Consider the following 15,003-nt stretch of genomic DNA (forward strand, 5'->3'; position numbering starts at 1 on the left):
TATTGGAGGCTTTGTTCATATTTTCGTATTCTTTTTTCTTTGTCTTTGTTGGATTGGGTTAATTCGAAGACCTTGTCTTTGAGCTCTGAATTTCTTTCTTCTAGTTGTTTAGTTCTATTGCTGAGACTTTCCAGAGCGTTTTGCATTTCTAAAAGTGTGTCCAAAGTTTCCTGAATTTTTTATTGTTTTTTTTCTTTATGCTATCTATTTCTTTGAATATTTCTCCCTTCACTTCTTGTATCATTTTTTGGATTTCCTTGAACTGGGCTTCACCTTTCTCTGGTCCCTCCCTGATTAGCTTAATATCTAACCTCCTGAATTCTTTGTCAGGTACATCAGGGATTTCTTCTTGGTTTGGATCTATTGCTGGTGAACTAGAGAAATTTTGGGGGGGTGTTGAAGAGCCTTGTTTTGTCATATTACCAGGGTTGGTTTTCTGGTTCCTTCTCGTTTGGGTAGGCTCTGTCAGAAGGAAGGTCTAGGGCTGAAGACTGTTGTTCAGATTCTTTTGTCCCACGGGTTGTTCCCTTGATGTAGTATGCTCCTCCTTTTCCTATGGATGTGGCTTCCTGTGAGCCGAACTGCAGTGATTGTTGTCCCTCTTCTGGGTCTAGCCACCCAGCGAGTCTACCTGGCTCCAGGCCGGTACTGGGGGGTTGTCTGCACAGAGTCCTGTGATGTGAACCATCTGTGGGTCTCTCAGCCATGGATACCAGCACCTGTTCTGGTGCAGGTGGTGGAGGGTGCAATGGATTCCGTGAGGGTCCTTAGCTTTGGTGGTTTAATGCTCTATTTTTGTACTGGTTGGCAATGTTTTAATGCTCCATTTTTGTGCTGGTTGGCCCCCTGCCAGGAGGTGGCGCTTTCCAGAAAGCATCAGCTGTAGTAGTACAGAGAAAGATATGCGGTGGGCAGGGCCCTAGAACTCCCAAGATTAAATGCCCTTTGTCTTTTGCTACCAGGGTGGATAGGGAAGGACCATCAGGTGGGGGTGGGGCTAGGTGTGTCTGAGCTCAGCCGCTCCTTGGTTGGGTCGTGCTGCGGCTGCTGTGGGGAATTGGGGGTGAGATTCCCAGTTTACTGGAGTTGTGTACTTAGGAGGATTATGGCTGCCTCTCCTGAGTCATTAAGGTTGTCAGGGAAGTGGGGGAAAGCCAGCAGTCAGAGCCCTCACCCAGCTCCCACGCAAACCGAAGGGCCACTCTCACTCCTACGTGTCCCCCCTAACAGCTGGGAGTCTGTTTCCAGGCTGAGGGCTAGATGGGCTTGAAAACTTCCCCGAGGCTATCCACCTCTCAGCTGTGAAAGAAAAGGGCTTTAGTTCTTCCCTCCACCTGTGAAGTCTGCGAGCTGGATTTGCACCCTCCCCCAAGTTCTGGCCAGCAGGCTTCTCACCGCGTTCAAATTGTTAGAAAGTTAGGCTAGAGAATTCCTTTCCCTGTGGGGTTTTACCCCCTGCTCCTCTGGCTACCCTCCCAATGGATCCTTGTGGTGCCAGGCAGGAATGGGCTACTTAAGGACCCAGGGAGCTCCCAAGGTCTTTCTGCTGCATTCTCTACCCCTGTAATTCGCTAGGCTCTCTAACTTGATACAGCTGCAGGTCAGGTCAGAAACTTCTCCAGCAAACAGACCTTCAGCTTCTGCAGTGGGGGTGTGTGTTCAGTAGAGGAAGGTCTCCCTTTCCCACTTGCACAGTTGGGGCACTCACAGTATTTGGGGGTCTCCTGGGGCCTGCAGGAGCAATCCGCTTCCTTCAGAGGGTCTGTGGGTCCTCTCGGGATTGCTGGTTTGTTCTTGCAGTGGATCTGGAGCTAAAATTCACAATGCGAGCCCCCGCATGCTGCTCTGTCCAGAGTCCTGCCTCCCATCGCCATGATCCCAGGAGCTCCTCCCTTTAGTTAGGAATCATTCTGATGGTTATTGCTTAACACATGTAGTATTGACTAAAAAGTTACACAGTAGAGCTTACATTAACAGGTATTTTCTTTCTTAAATATTGTACAGTTCAACTGATAGGCTTTAACTGGCTTATTCCTTAAAGAGAATTATATTAATCTGAACAAGTGCAGTTTCCCCCTCCCCCCTCTTTGGTCCCCTTCCCCCCACCAGTGTCCTGCATTTCAGACATAGTTCTGTGTTGTAGTCTAAAAAGTTTGTAGAGAGAGGTTTAAAAATCCTGTTTCCAGGTGTATGTATTACAATCCAGTGAACTTGAGTAAAGGCTCTGGATACCATTTAGAGGTAGTATTTAGTATTAGGGAAACGCCTTTGCCTGTTGTCTAATTTCTAATTGACCTGACAGAAGAAGAAAGGCTATGTATCTTCTAAACTTGCTTATTTCAGTTCTAGTTAATTACCCCCAAAAACATATGTAACTCCAAGACAACTGGGATAGTGGAGTCCAGTGACTAATCGTTTCTGTGACCTTGGACCTGTAGGCCTCAGTATTTGTCAACTGTAGAATGTGGGGTTAGAGAATGTGATATCTAAAATTTCTGCCACTATGACAACATATGATTCTAAGTTATTCATGTTTATTCCTTTATTCATGTCATTTATGAAATGGTATAAATGGTGTTATCTTTTTTCCTCGTAAAGATTTTTTATTTTTACTGATGTGTAGTCTTTACTGATGGTAAAGACTATATGAGATCTTTGAGAAAGTTGCTAATCAATCTATCATCAATATATATTAAACTCTGGAGAGATGGGATTTAGAATAGTTAAATCCATATAAACTAACCTTTATTTTCAAGAAGGCTGCTTCAAATCATGGCAGATTTTGATTTAACAGAATTTATTGGGCACTTATTATTCTATACATTATTTTGCCTAATTCTTACAATAACCCTGATTTATCACAGTCTCCTCTTTGGCACATAACATTTTTGAAAAAAAATCTTTCCAATGGCAATTTCTCTAATACTATTGAATTAAGAAAATTAGGCAAGCACATAGTGTTACTTTAAAAGGGAATTTTCCAGGATTTTTTGGCATTTGGTGAAAGACTAACAATCAAGTCTTTTGGGTGTTACTGTTTGATGAGGAAGAAGTATGCTTTCTAATCAAGCTATAAGAATAAATATCATTATTATAACCTTTTTTGTTTTTTCCTTTTACTTCTTTTTTTTTCTTGTGGAAGCCACAAGACAGGGAAAAAGCAGAAAATACAGGGACTCCCTATTTTTTTTTCATTGCATTCTTGGAAACAGCGTTATGAAACAGAACATCATTTTCCTCACACTGATCTGAGGAAAGCTTGCAGTGATCTTTTTCTTCCTTCAGATGGCACTGTCTGTCATAAGGTGTGCAGCTATTGACACTATCTGTCATAAGCTGAGCATTTACATAGAGCTATAAAATTTGTCAGCAATGTTTACTGAGGTTATATAATTTCTTAGGCTCCACATAGCAACTCTGTGGGATAGTTTATGGAAGAGGCAGCCAAACTTCACACAGCTCTCTCTGTGTGACTAGCTAGTAATTGCTAGATTCCTGATCTGCGGCTTCTGGGTCCTATTTCACTAGTGTCATGATGCCTACTGTATGTATATCCCACTATTCAGAACAGATTCATAAATAGTGAAAATAGAATGAGCTGGAGCATATTAATAAATATCTATTAAAATATTTACTTAAGAAATAAATATTGGAATTAATGAATTTGTGAAAAAGGGAACTGTAGCACAATGGACCCCTTTCCCTTCTTATCACTGTGGCCACTGGCTATTTGATATTTATTGAAAAGGAAACTCAGCCACCTAGGGACCATTTCTTGCGCTGTTGTTGAGCTTGAGATTTTATTTTCAGTGGTACATGTAATGTCCTTGGTAGCATTGCCTAGAACACAGACATGACAAGGCATCTAAAAATGCCATTATATGAGGAGCTGCCCTAAAAGTGAAGAATATATGTGGTCATGACTTGGTGTGAGGGGCAGGTGTAGTAGTTCTCTATGTCAAGAAGATAAATGTGAAAATCCACAAGACTGACGGTGATAGCTTAATTCTGTAATCTTTTAAGTGGATGATAAATTGTGGAAATTAATCACAAACCAGAACAGAGCTAAGATATCAAAGTTAACTGTCCAGATGTCTGCAGGAAGTCTCATTCAATGAAAGCAGAGCCACCGTTGACTGACTTTAGTGACCATTTCATTTCCAGAAGGTAAAGGAAATAATCCAGGGAGCCAGTACTCTTGAGTCTATCTTTGACCTAACTTGACTACGAGGGGCTTAATTAGACAAGTTAACCTAACGAAAATCCTGAGAGAGAGGCCATGCCATTCATTCAACAAATGAGTAGAATCGAATGCCTGCTGTTAGCTGTGTTCTGTTCTAGATGCTAGAGATTTAGCAGTGAATACAACAGACAAAATCTCTGTCGTTATAGGGCTTTCATTTTAAGAACTTACAATGATCTGTTGTCCAAAAATACTAGCTTCATGGTTACTTAACTGCAAGGACCTTAACTTTCACTTTACTTTAGACATCTGCTTGCAGGGCCACACTGTGGTTGTTGTCATCTAGGACTGCTTGTTTCAGAAATCTAAAAATTCTAACATCTTCATTCCCACATTGTGTACTCTTCAGTCTGGTGGAGATCCAACTTCCTTGATTGCCTGGATTTTCTCCTTGTCTATCAACATTTATTTTCCTGGCCTTTTTCTTTTTCCTACCTAGTCTGTGTCTCATTTTTGGCCATAAGGACTGTTCTTCCACCTATACCCTTGGGTCCCTTTCACTTATGCTTCTGCTGCCTCCACCCACCAAAACTCCCATTTCCAGATCAGTGATAACAGTCTGCATTGTCTACTATTAGACCCAAGCAGCTGAATCCTGCTGGTGAATCTGAAATATCTGAAAAAATCCATACCACCAGAAATTCATGGTTTTCCACCTCTGCTAAGCTAGTAGCCAACCAGTAAATTCTTTTGTCTGTCATCACTACTTTCCCCCATTTGACTATTCTTCCAATAATTATTCTAAATTACTTAGCCTTTAGCCCCCAATCTCTAGACTCTCTTCTTTAAGCAGACAACTTTGCCTATTACTTGAATGAAAAAATTGAGGCAGTCATTCTTGAGCTCCCTTAGTTTCTGGCCTTCCACCTGTTTTCTATATCTGCAACTCTCCTTACCTCCTTTCCCTCAGCCTCAGAGGATGATGTGTCCCCTCCTGCTTCCCCGCCCCAGCTTAACCTCTTCACCTATGCCCTTGATCCAATCCACACTTATTTTCTTTATGAATTTTGTCCTTCATTCATTCGTTCTCTTGCCCCTGTCTTCAGTATCTTCCCTTGTGCTGGCTGCAGTGGTATGCTAGTAAAGTGGCTCTCCTGGAGAAAGAAACAAAAAAAGACCCTAATGTGTAGCACTTGCCTATTTCCATGATGTAAATACTCTCACCATGATGATTTTAAGCTACCAACATGGTGCCAGTGATGCTGGGAAGAAGTACACACAATCAGAGCTGATAGGAGATGGCTGGCCACGCCGTACCACCTCTTATTTCTTATAGCCTAAAAATACTTCCAATTCTTTAAAAAAAACAAATACTTGAAAAAAAAACTTCCTTGACCTATGCCTCTTTCTCCAGCTCCTCTCTATTTTCTGTTTTTCTTTTCTAATCCTGCCTTCTCAGGAGAGTCTCTACTTGCTATTTCCTTATTCAGTCTGGTATTGGAAACCATGAGATGGAGTTAAGGATAGTTGTTGAGAAGCTATACGTTTTGAGCATTGCTGAAATTGGAATGAAAGGCATGGTGAATTTAGTCTCAGTAGTCACTGTAAAGAAGTTGGTCACTGGCCTAATAGACAGAGGACTCAGCTCACCTGGTGTGGAGTGGTTTTGCCCTGACAGCAGACTCTGCACACATGCCTCAGTTCTTCTTGTGTGTTCTTCGCAGGTGGCAGTACCATTTATCCAGTTAACCAAGCCAGTATTCAGAGAGTTGTCCTGATCCCTCCCTTACCACTCACTTCTCCATCCAATTAATCACCAAAATTGTGCTCATTTTAACTCTTGGATATTTAATAAAATTATATTCTTCTACTGTTGCTTTAGAAAAAAAACTCCTTACCATTTGCTTGGAGTATTACGCCAGTCTCCAAATTGGTTTTCATGCAGCTAGAGTTTTCTCCATAAAATGTGTCTTCCACATTGCCACTAGAATGACCTATGTGTTCAAGATTGACCACGCCACTCACATGTTCAGAATAATTCATGGGCTTCCTGTCACCTGTAGCAGTGAGTCTCAGCCCTGACTGTTCATTAGAATCACCTATGAAGCTTTTTAAAAATACCGATGTTTAGGTCTTGCTGTGGGTTTAGCAGATTAGGTTCTCCGATGATGGGGCCTAGACAAACTCTATAGGTGATTCTGATAAGACTCACTAGCCAATAGATTAAAGCCCAAGGTTCTTAGCATAGTGTACAAAGCCTTTCACCATCTGGTCTTTGCCAGCCACTCCCTCCATCCTCACTTTTCCTGTTTCTCATTTTGTAGTTGTGATACCAAACTTACTGTAATTTCCTCAGTGACTTAACTTGAGCTGCTGTTTCCATCTCTAATGCTTTTCTTCCCTTCTTTTCTCCCTTTACCTGTACAACTTCAATTTATTCTTCATGAAGCTTCCCTGGCCACTCAAATTGGGTTAAGTGCCCCTTAGCAGTACATAGTACCCTATATATTGATTTGCCTTTGCCACCATAATGTAATCTTCTTGAGGGCAGAGACTGGAATTACTTTATGTTCTTAGTGTCTGATACAAAGTGGTTGTTTTGTAAATGATAGCTGGCAGACTAATAAGCAGGAAGAGGAATATGGAACAAAGCCGGAATGTAGAGAAGTGGAGTACAGAGTTCCTAAAATTCAAAGAAAAGGTAGGTAAGCTGCCAGAGATAGTCTCTTGAAGGGAAAGTGGTTGTAAGGTGATAATAGGCAGTATCTCTACTAAACAATTGGAAATAATATGTGATGGAAAGGGAGAGGGAAAGTGGCCACATGAACTGAGGATTTATTTTATTTATTTATTTTTTATTTTATTTTATTTCATTTTATTTCATTTTTTGAGACAGAGTCTCGCTCTGTCGCCCAGGCTGGTGTGCAGTGGCGTAATCTCAGTTCACTGCAACCTTCTCTCCCAGGTTCAAGCGATTCTCCTGCCTTAGCCTCCCAAGTTGCTGGAACTATAGGTGTGTGCCACCACACACGGCTGATTTTTGTATTTTTAGTAGAGATGGGGGGGGTTCTCCGTGTTGGCCAGGCTGGTCTCGAACTCCTAATCTCAGGTGATCCACCCACCTTGGCCTCCCAAAGTGCTGAGATTACATGTATGAGCCACCGTGCCTGGCATGAACTGATTTTTAAATAATGTGCACAAGAAAGAAAGAAGGTTATGAAACCAAATGGGTGCAGTAGATCACGCCTATAATCCCAGCACTTTGGGAGGGTGGAGGTGGGTGGGTCACCTGAGGTCAGGAGTTTGAGATCAGCCTGGCCAACTTCAACCTGGGAGGCAGAAGTTGCAGTGAGCCGAGATCATGCCACTGCACTCCAGCCTGGGCGACAGAGCGAGATTCTATCTCAAAAAAAAATAATTATTATTTTTATTTATATACATACACACACACACACACACACATATAAAACCTATAGAATAGGAACACAGTCCTGGTAGAATAATGAGCTAAGATTTTGAAAAAGGTTGGGCTGACCTTTTACATTTTATATGTAGAGAACGAAAATGAGGCCAAGTGCAGTGGCTTACGCCTGTAATCCCAACATTTTGGGAAGCCAAGGCGGGAGGTTCACTTGAGCCCAGGAGTTCGAGACCAGCCTGGACAACATGGTGAGACCCTGTCTCTACAAAAAGAAAGAAAGGGTGCGGGGGTGGGGGGTGGGGCAGTAGGGAGAGAGAGAGAGAGAATGAATATGACAAATAAATAATAGATTCTTACCAACAAATGGACCCAATAATCAGATACAGAGAACAAATGAAATTTCTTAGCTTTCTTCTCTTCTCTGACATGGAGAATGATCTACACACAGACTAATAAGGGTAGAAGTGAGAAAAATAAGAGGAGAAAATTGAAGCCCAAGATTGGGGAGGAGATTGTATCAGAACTCTGGATGCTCTAAAATGAATTCACATCTCACGGTCAGATTCTGAGAACATTTGTTAGTGTCATTGCTGAACTAATAATCTTTGAGTAATTATGGTGAAATGTGAAAACTTGTAGAAGCCTGTGGAGAAGGAATGTTCTAAAATTAAAAAGAATGTAGATTCCATAGATTTTTGTAAACTTGATGTTACTTCCACAAAAGACTCTAGAGATGATTTTCAAAGATTTTCAAATATTATACTTAAAGAAAAGATAAGCAATAAAGGCTATGTGGGCTCTCTAAGAATTCACTCCAGATAACCCAGTTTCTACCTATAGATTCTACATTTACAGATTAGGAGAATGCTGCAGCTGTCATATATCTAGGTTCCCATAGAGTATTTGACAGTCTACCATTCTATACTTGGGAACATGAAGGAGAATTGGATTATAGTATAGGTATAGTTATTGAACAATGGAACTCAATCTTGGTTTAGTTACTCATTGGCAGCCTGGCAGGAAGTCTCTTATGGGCTGCTGTTTTTTTGACCTTGTTACACTCATCAGGTTAACACCTCCTTCCCACTTCTCACTCTCAGCTGGCAATCTTGCTGTTTATTGCACCAAGAAAATAGAAGCTCCTGAAAAAACTTCTTGGTCCTCCTATTGCCAAATATACTAATCTTCCTACATCTATACTCATATTCTCTGACATTCTTCTTATTCAATTAGATGAACTGCCACTGTTCCTTCCACTTGTACGTTGGCCCTCTTCGTTTTGCCTACTCATTGTTCCTAGAATTATCTCTTCTCATTCTAGTTTTTCATCTATTTTCCTTTCTGTGTCAGAGAAACATACTATGTTTCAGCTTAGAAACAAGCTATAATATTAATCAGCTTTTTTTTTAACCTCACTTATCTCATGTCCCCCTCAAGCCACCACCCATTTCCTTGCATGCTTTGTGGCAGAACTTCTCAAAAGAGCTGTCTAAATTGCTTGCCTTCATTTCCTCACCACTCTTTTCCACCCCACCAAGACCACTCTTTGAAAAGATTGTCAGTAACTTCCATGTTGCTAAATCCAGCGGTCAATTCCCAGTCTCCATCTTACTTAACTTCTCAGAATTCTCTTTTTTTTTTTGAAACAGGGTCTCACTCTTACCCAGGCTGGTATGCGGTGGCTCAATCTCAGCTCACTGCAACCTCTGCCTTTCAGGTTCAAGCAGTTCTCATACCTCATCCTCCCAAGTAGCTAGGATTACAGGTGTGCACCACCATGCCGGCTAATTTTTATATTTTTAGTAGAGATGGGATTTCGCCATATTGCCCAGGCTGGTCTTGAACTCCTGGCCTCAAGTGATTAGCCTACCTCACCCTCCCAAAGTGCTCTGATTACAGGCTTGAGCCACTTCACCCCCCAGCTTTCTTTCGGAATTTTTGATACCATTGGTTACTCTTTTGTGTTTCAGGCTTTCTTCACCTGGTTTCTGGGAGATACCACTCACCTGATTTTTCTTCTGCCTCACTTGCTGTTCCTTCTCTGTCTCCTGTGTTGGATACTTACCCTCTCCCTTGACTCAGCCATGCTAAGCCCAGGGCTCAGTCGTAAAACCTCTTCTCTTCTCCCTTACACTCCTTCTCTAGGTCCCCACTGTTCATTATAGTAGCCCCTAGCCACATGTGGCTTTTGTCTGCTATATTGTGTGGCAGAAATTATAGAACAGGCTCATCATCTCAGAAAGCTCTGGTGAACAGCACTGCTCTGGGTTATTTCATCTGTCTAGTCCCGTGGCTTTAAAAATTTATTGATGATATCCTGATGATTCCCAAATTGATTCACTAGTTCCAGCTTCCCTGCCTGTTTTGATCTTCAGCTGCCTACTTGATTACTTAATTTCTAAGAAACCTGTTACACCTAACATAGCTAAAACTGAATGTTATTTTCCCTCCCAACTGTTCTTATGTCAGTCTTACCTATCAGTAAACAGTACTGTTCTTCACACAGGCTAAAAAACCTTATAGTCTTTTTTGGGTGGGCATTGGGAGGGACTTCCATTCTTGGGGAGAAATGGTTTCAGGGGAACACTTCTATTTCCTCTTTCCATGCTTACTTTAGTTCCTGAGAAGGAAGAATGGGTTGACTTTTTTCACTTTTTCTTTGCAATTATTTTTTACCTCTTTTCCTCTTGCACTCAATATCCAGTGCATCCAGCATACATTTATCTCAGTGGCTTGGAACACACATTTCCCAGATACCCACACAGTCCATTTACTTATTCCATTCAAGTTTTTGCTCAAATATTACTGCTTCAGACCTTCCTTGTCCATCCTATCTGAAACAGCATTCCTATCACTCTATACCCTTACTTTGTTTTACTTTTTCATCGAATTAACATGACCTGACATTATAGTGTATGTTTGCTTTTCATCTGTCTCTACCTCACTATAATATATGATGGTAAGGATTTTGATTCTGCTCTAAACTCAGTGCATAAATTATAGCTTACATACAGTAAATGTTCAATAACATTTGTTGAATTAAATGACATATTGATGAAATTTCTGATGACATAAAATGAGATGTAGCTAATACATTAAATCAGTGTTTGTGTATGTATGTTTTGTTTTTGCTTGTTCATATTTTACATTTTACCAGTCGCTACATGAGAAAAAGTGAAACATTATTTTTCTGAGACGGTCATTTATATGATTATAGGCATTTGTTACTATGTTTTTCATTTATGGTAAATGCTAAGGATATAAAAATTCTAAGACTATCATTGGGGCAAGTTTTCTTTGTTATGACATTATAACAATTGTTGTATTAGAAATTGAAATTATAGTAATAAAGTTAGATTTAAAATTGGGCATTATAGCTATAAAAGGCAAAAAGTAATAAGACAGGGTCCCTGGCCTTAAGTAACTTGTGACCTAGAGGGTAAAACAGTCATAGATAAGTAACTACAGGGTGTGTCTATGTAGTTTGGAAACAGAGGCAAATATATAATGGGCTAAGGGCATCATTATTAAAGATGTATCTATACTTCCAGACGTTCTGGACACCTAGAATGATACAGGATGATAAAAATTAGAATACAGGTGTGTATAAAGAGTGCTGGCAGACTCAGGGAGGACACATGTGACTGTGCTGGTGGTTAGAATTATGATCTTGGATAAAATGAAACTGCATAGATATTCAAGTGAGGCTTTGTAAAATACAGAGATAAAGAAGCCATGCCAGTTTAAGAGCATTAGAGAAATCCCTCAGCTTGGCCTAGAAAATGTCCCTCGATAAGAGAAACAGACAGATCTAGCTGACCAGCTGCCAGCTTTCACTTCTTATGGCCACGCTGAGTTAGCTGGAATCATCTTAGCATTGCAAGATAGATGGCTCTACCTTGTGGTGGTCCAAGCTGGAGGGCGGTAGTAGTCAGAGCAACTACTATAATACCATCTTTAGGCTCACAGTTTGACCCAGAATTTCCCTTCCATAATTTTATTTTATTTTTTCCCCTTCCATAATTTTAAAGTTAAAAATATCTGCATGGGCTGGGCACGGTGGCTCACATTTGTAATCCTAGCACTTTGGGAGGCTGAGGCGGGTGGATCACCTGAAGTCAGGAGTTCGAGACCAGCCTGGCCAATGTGGCGAAACCCCCCCCATCTATTAAAAATACAAAAATTAGCTGGGCATAATGGTGGGCGCCTGTAATCCCAGCTACTCGGGAGGCTGAGGCAGGAAAATCACTTGAACCCAGGCGGTGGAGGTTGCAGTGACCCGAGATCATGCCACTGCACTCAAGCCTGGGCGAAAGAGTGAAACGCCTCTCAAAAAAAAAAAAAAAAAAAAAATTTGCATGATATTGATTAGCTCAGGAGGCAGCAGGAACAGGTATGGAAGGTGTGTTAGGACTATTCCAGGGCTGTTCCACTTGGTTGAGCCATTGATATACTGCTTTCTGATGCTCTGCCAGAGGAATGAGGGGGTGAGACTGAAATATACCCTGTGCTTTGATAGCTGTGTGCCCTGCTGTGGAGCTGCACCCATCAGGAAGGGATGTTTTTTCCTAATTCACACAAAGCCCTGCATTGTCTAACACAGCTGTTTTCTGCCTGGTTTATCTTCAAGTGCCTAGAATAATGTGTGGTACAAGAACTGGTTGGCAAGCTGAAAGAAACTTAAGACAGTTTTCCAGATTTGAGCATTTTGAAGTAATTAAAGATCACTCCTGAGCCAGGTACAGCGGCTCACGCCTGTAATCCCAGTACTTTGGGAGGCCGAGGTGGGCAGATCACTTGAGCTCAGGAGTCCAAGACTAGCCTGGGCAACACAGTGAGACCCCATCTCATTTTTTTTTAAATAAAAATAATTTAAAAAATCAATCTGATTTTAAAACTTGTAATTCAAAATATCTTCATGTTTGCCGCGTAACTATGATAAGGAAACATTCTTCATGCGTCTTCCTGGTAAGCACTGTAGAGAAGGGGAGAGCAGGTAACTAAAGAGAAATATCCTGTTGCTATCCCAGAAATAGAAATTTATCCTTTAGTCTTCTAGAAATAACCTTCGTTATATTCTACACAAAAGATTAATTCATTTAAAAACTTCAATAAAGATATGAAATTTGATGATGATTAATATATTGATGTTTGGTTTCACTATTGTCCAAGTTCTTATGTATCCTCAAATACCTTTCATCCTAACAGGAAAGTAATGGCTGTACCTAGGAACTTTGAGTTGAAAACCTTTTTGTCTTGATAGTATTTAGATATTCCACTGCCTCCTAGATTCTAGTGTTAAGAAGACTGGTCTAATTCTCCTTTGCAGTTAACTTGTGATTTACCTGGAGGTTTTAAGTTAAGAACTGGAAGAGTAAATGTAGAGAGCTATTATTGAGTTGCTTTTTCAGATCACTGTGTTCCAAGATTCCCTCTCAAGAGGAATTCTTGAAGTAGGCATTTTTTTAGTGTGCTCCTAAGATTTAAAAATTTCATTGGTGGTTTCATACATCATGTATGAAGACTGGCCACTGATTATGTCACAAGTTTGTTAAAATTATTTGTGGTTTACTATTGTGATTAATATGTTTGTCTTTTTTTTGTAGGTGAAGCTTTGTTCTAAGAATATTTGTTTCATCTAGTTTATGAGCCCAAATGATATAGACTCTAAATGTTACAGCAGTGGTGAAAGACTGGTAAGTATATAATGTAATAAATATTAACCATCAACATGATTTTGAAGGCTTGAAACTACATAATTATTTGACATTCGTTAAACCCCAAAGTTAAAACAGCTAAACTTTTCTTAGTAGAGATGGATGTATAGTTTGTGGTTTATTCATACAATGGTATATTGCATGATGGTTTAATGGAATGAACATAACATTAAGAGGAAAAAGCAAAGTTACAAAAGGATATATACAGTATACTATTTATATCGGGTTGTTGGCTATAACCTCATGTTATATATTCTTTGTTTCGGGGTACTTTAAATATTAGAAAAAATTTAAAGAAAACACCGTGCAATCATCTCTTCAGTTGACATTAAAAATGACTGAAAGTCATTCAATTAAATTCAATATTTCTGTTAGGAAGAGGTGAATACTTCCTAATGTACAAAGCAAAAGTGTCCCCATCACCACAACTGATGTTGTTCTGTTAGTGAAAACTAATACAATTAGATAGAATAATGGAAATTGTATGAATATTAGATAAGATAATTCAGAATTTTTGTTATTTGTAGATTATAGAGTATTATATCTGGGAAATTCAAAACAAAATAGTAAAAAAGCTCAGAAGTTTAGATATATGATTATTATATCAAAAGAAATCCACTTCCTATGTGCCTACTATATACCAGTTTTAAATCCTAGAATATATAATGGAAAACAAAATCCCATTCATAATAATGGCAAAAATATAAAGCGCCTTGGAGTAAACCTAACAAGAAATATGTAAAACCTACCTTATGAAATAACAGCAATTTCTACTTCAAGGCAATAATAAGATAAAGGTGCAAGTAGTATAAGGGTGTTAATTGTAGCTTTGTTTATGATAATAAAAAGCTAGAAACAATCTATTAAAAATAAGAGATTGGCTACATAGTAAACTGTAATATAATGTAATATATGTAATATTTACCTGTAGCAGTATGCCATACAGCTATTAAAGAGTGAGAGCTCATGTGAAATGTTTTTCAATGTATCTAAATGAAATAAAAGCAAGTAATAGATCATGTATATACACTAACCTATTCATATAAACATGTATATATTTTAGGTACATTTTTAAATCAGGAAAAAACATACATTTCTGTTGAGATTATAATGCCTTTTACTGATATGGCATTAACTTTTATATCTAAAAATTTATATTGATTTCCATTATCTTAATTTCTAGAAGATAGACTTAGTTATTCCCATAATTTTTCAGTTTTTCACATTTTTAATGTTTCTAAAGTTGCAGTGTATCTTGCAATGGATGGTGTCTTATAAGCACTTGTGAAGTAGTTGACCTGGCCTGCACATGAGTGCACTTGATCATAGACTTTCGCATTGTCGGTGCTTCAGCAGATGTCTGTGCATTGCTGGTACTATACCTGTTGAGTTTTAAATGTTTTCCTGGTTGTTTTCTGAAACTTTCTGCTGATACCATCTGGTAAGATCAAGAAAGCACCAGCATATAAATTTATAGAATGACATTAGTAGCTTTGAAGGAAAATCCCAGAAACAATAGTGCAGTACTCTTAAGTGCTGTGTCATGAATGGTCTTGATGGCCCAGAAGGTGATATTGTGGGGAAATTTTATGTGATAAGAAGCATTGTGTCATAGTTTAATTATTTTTTAGTGGTGTACTAAGTAATTATGTATCCTAAAATTATTAACAGATTCAATGAAA

General features: G+C 39.4%; 1 protein-coding gene across 1 annotated transcript in view; it reads left to right on the plus strand.

Moving 5' to 3' along the window:
• The window catches only part of LYST (lysosomal trafficking regulator), a 213,551-nt gene that overhangs the window by 19,759 nt on the left and 178,789 nt on the right, over positions 1 to 15,003 (plus strand). Inside the window, exon 2 of the mRNA XM_054448938.2 lies at positions 13,211 to 13,300. The gene's annotated coding sequence lies outside the window, so the exon portion shown is untranslated. The remainder of the gene's footprint in view (positions 1 to 13,210; positions 13,301 to 15,003) is intronic.

The sequence above is a fragment of the Pongo pygmaeus genome, chromosome 1 (genome assembly GCF_028885625.2).
Source record: "Pongo pygmaeus isolate AG05252 chromosome 1, NHGRI_mPonPyg2-v2.0_pri, whole genome shotgun sequence".
In the NCBI taxonomy this organism is placed as follows: domain Eukaryota; kingdom Metazoa; phylum Chordata; class Mammalia; order Primates; family Hominidae; genus Pongo; species Pongo pygmaeus.